The following is a 4,593-nucleotide window of genomic DNA, read 5'->3' on the forward strand; positions in this document are numbered from 1 at the left end:
ACACACACACACACACACACACACACACACACACACACACACACACACACACACATATATATATATATGTATATACAAACACACATTCGCTTGTTGCTATCACCTGCTACTTTTGTTTTCCTCGTGTAAGGACTATACTTATCTATCTATCTATCCATCCATGTCCATTTCTCTCTCTCTCTCTCTCTGTATATATATATATATAAACACACATATTTATATAGATATATGTATGTATATTTGTACCTCAAAATATTCACATAACCATACATATTTAGTCGTAATGGGGATAGAGGAGCAATAATTTTTGCAAGAATAGTAATGACCATCATACTGATAATTCAATAAAAAACATTGACAGACGTAACAACACCAGTTGCAGCATTAGTAGTAGTAGTAGTAGTGGTAGTAGCAGCTGTGGTAGTATTTGTGGTGTCATAAATTATCTTTGTTATACTTATTATTCGTTTCTCGATTGTCTCTTGACATCATGATTTGATGATCACCGTCACTCCTCTTTCTCGATAGATATAGAATATGAAAAAACATTTCTCTCTCATACATCTTGTTTGACTCCACTTGATCAATATTCACATCAGTGATTGATAATTCGATTTCCGTCTTTACGATTTTTGAAAAATTATTCCACTGATCTCTCGCTCTCTTTCTTTCTCTTTTCCTGTTTGTCCTCCGGACATTTTTTCTCGTGGTTTTATAAGGCATCCTTTCTGTTTTCGTGTCTCTATTCCTCTTCATTTTTGTTGATTTTGTTGTTATCACTCATCCAGTACATTATGGTCGAAAGTCTTTCCAGCTGTGACAATCCCTCATTGTTTTTATACAATATACTGATATCTGCAAATAAGTTGGCGAGCTGGCAGAATCGGTAGCGCACCCCACAAAATGCTGTGCGCCATTTTGCATGTCTTTATGTTCTGAGATCAAATTCCGCCGTTGTTATCTTTCTCTTACCCTTTCAAAGTCTGTAAAATAATTACCAGTTGAGCACTGGGGGGCGATGTAATCGACTTACCCCTCCCCTCAAAAACTGCTAGCCTTGTATCCAAATGTTCAACATATATATATTAGTATATATATATTAATATATATTAATATTCGCAAGGTATCTATCCTCTATTTCGTGCAATATAGCGTGATTTGAGGGAATATTAGCTGATGTTTCTATCAGATCGAGTGCCTGCATTCTGAATATATATGTATATAGACATGCATATATATCTATCTATAATATATCTATATACATACACGTACATACATGTTACATATATTATGCGCGCACACACACACACACACACACATATATATATATATACATACATATAAAATATACGCACATACACATGTCTACATATATGTCTACATATGTGTGTGTGTGTTTGTGTGTATGTGAGTACGTCTCTATATACACCTTTCCTTTCATTAGAGACATTTGAAAGGAGGGGTTCGTACATGGTGTATTCATCCGCTGTAATTCGGCTTTGATATTGCACACTGAGGCTTAATTACACTGTAACAAGTTTAAGCCTCGTTGAAATTGTATTTGTAAACCCAGGCTACAGGAGACGACTTGTTGGCAAAGGAGAAGCAGCGTGAGATCGAATCCGCGATCACGTGGTCGCAAAACGAACCAAACTTCTTAAATAAATCGATTTATATTTCATTGATTGACTGATTGATGATGGTTAAAGGACGTCTTAATATCTTAATGATATAATAAATAATGACTAATTGATAGATTACTGAACTCTGACCCCGTTTGGTTAAAGTTCTTTGATGAAGTATGTGTCATAGATGTTCCGCTTTTGATGTTTTGTCCACGTTTGAACGATGAGGATCGATAAGTGGTTAACGATTGATCGATATATAGGCAATGACAGATCAAGAGAGAGGGAGAGTGATAGAATAAGCGGATAAGTTGCTATCTTATTATAATTGGTTTGCATTAATTTTTATGACTGATAATGATGTTGCTTTTGTTGTTGTTGTTCTTACAGATTTTCAGATGCGGTTATTGATGGATGGTTCTTGTTGTGGCAATTGTTGTAGTTGCTTAATACCGTCAAAGGCGTTCTAGGCGTGACCGCCCGGTTTATTTGTATATCTATCAACACATTGTGAGTGTCACTTCATTCCTTCCTTTTATTTTAAGAAGGCAGATATTCAACTGCTTTGTCTAACACAGCGCTCTTCCTTACTCCCTCGTTGATTTGGAGTGTTTTGACTAATATTTCTAGCACGTCGACTGACTGCATCAGCTCCGTTGAGTCGGGGCGATTGGAATGTTATTTCTAGTGTGTCATGTGACCACCAATGTTAAGCGTTTGTTTCTGTTATTGATGATGGTAGTGGTAAAGGAGACTGGTTAGTGGTCAAAGGTCGGTGCTGGTCATTGTGACGATGACTGCAACGGTTGTAGTGGCCGTGGTGTTACTTGTGGTAGTAGTAAAGGTGGTGCTGTTGTGTTGCTCCAGCACATCAACATAATAAGCAACAAAACATTGATAATCTCGCTGGTTTGCTTTCCGTTTAACTGAATCTCTCTGACTCTGAGACGCTCGAGTGACAGTCCTTGATTTAATGGGACCCTGTTAGGCAAGACCCATTAGATCAAGACACCACAGTCCCGCCTGTTAAGATTCCTTTAAAGCAAAGTCCCATTATATTGCACGTCAAGTTCCCGTTACAAGAAGGCACTGTAGCCCCGAGTGTCAAGTCCCCATTAAAAGAGGCTCGTGCAGTTTCGCTACCCGAGGTCCCAAATAAACCAAAATCCCATTATCAAGGTTTTCGTATGGGTCATCTTTTGTTTTTTACAGATTTCGATTTTCATGTAGTTTGTACATAGAGTGGAATGTAGATGGGTATAATCTGACATAATCGATAGATATACGAATTATTGCTTAAATACTGAACACTGCCAACAGCAAGAAAAGCCATGAAATTATTCTACAAAATATTTCTCTGTTATATTGTAGTTTTGTAGGCGTGTTCTGGCTGAATAACAGATTAATAAATGACGAATGACAAATGACAAATGGCAAATGCTTCACGATGACTTCATATTTATTCCTACGACAATTCAAAGGTCTAAAGATATTCCAATCTATACCTGTGTGTGTTAACAACTAAATAGGAAATTTCTCTGTCACAAATTACTGTGGTTTAGACGTTGTAGGGGAGCCGTTGAGACAAACTCGTCGTTCAACATTATGCAGGAGATACGCTTGAGACGTATCGACTTCAATTTTGCCAACATAGAATTGGCAGATTCCAAGACATCGCTTGAACCTAAGAGGTGCTGAGTTTAATATTTCATGTGGGATTTAAGGAAGATAACAGAAGGACAAAACGTAACGAATAGGTTGTTGAACAGAGCGAGAGATGGAGTAGCTGAATGAATTCGTTGGCAACAACACAGTGAGATATTCTTGTTGCCAAATTTACAGTTATTGTCATTATTGTTCTCGTTTATGTTATTATAACTGTTGTTGTTACCGAGCCTCGGGTCAGCAGTGATCAAATAAATTTATGGGGGAATACATTTTAGGGGGCACAAAAATTACATTATTTAAAATGTCAGAACGAAATTTTTTAGGACGTTCCAAGAAACCTTATATGGTGAATGTTGCCCAAGAAGTTGCAAAAATATTCATATGGTTAGTCACGGTTGTAAATTGATTGATGATTAGTATGTTCGAGCAAGGCTGACTTGGGGCTAAACGTGAACACAAAATGTGAACACAAAATTATGTCCTGTTCTGTGTATGATAGTGTATATTGATAGATAGACAGATCGATAGACAGAGATACATACATGCATGCATACATGCATACGGAGGATAGATGCACTACGATTGCTTACAGATAGACACATGTGCTAATACAAAGCTTATATATATATGTGTGTGCACGTATGTGCATATATATATATATATGTGTGCGTGTGTGTGTGTGTGTGTGTGTGTATATATATATATATATATATATATGTGTGTGTGTGTGTCATTTGTATAGCCATGATCACGTGCGTCTAAATGCGCCGAACTATATTTTGTCGGAGAGGCATTTGACATATACAGAACAGGACATAATTTTGTGTTCACATTTTTGAAATTAACGCTTTACTTATTCATATAGACACAGGCAATTATTACAATAATGATTATTTGAATGATACTGATTGTGGTATTCCCAATTTGTCACATAATGACAGCAACTGTTCGTCCTTCTGTCCGGGAAAAGGAAATGAATCCGTCAAACTAAGTTTTCGTTTCTACCAATTCCTGCTCCATCACTTAATTAGTTAAATCAAATTTATAAAATGATGGCTCAAATGGATTTAAGAAACAATAAAAAATATAAAATATATCTGTTGATAGATAAATGGATAGATAGATGGATAGATGATAGTGTATATTGATAGATAGACAGATCGATAGACAGATCGATAGACAGAGATACATACATGCATGCATACATGCATACGGAGGATAGATGCACTACGATTGCTGACAGATAGACACATGTGCTAATACAAAGCTTATATATATGTGTGTGCACGTATGTGTATAT

Source organism: Octopus bimaculoides, chromosome 22 (genome assembly GCF_001194135.2).
Source record: "Octopus bimaculoides isolate UCB-OBI-ISO-001 chromosome 22, ASM119413v2, whole genome shotgun sequence".
Classification (NCBI taxonomy): domain Eukaryota; kingdom Metazoa; phylum Mollusca; class Cephalopoda; order Octopoda; family Octopodidae; genus Octopus; species Octopus bimaculoides.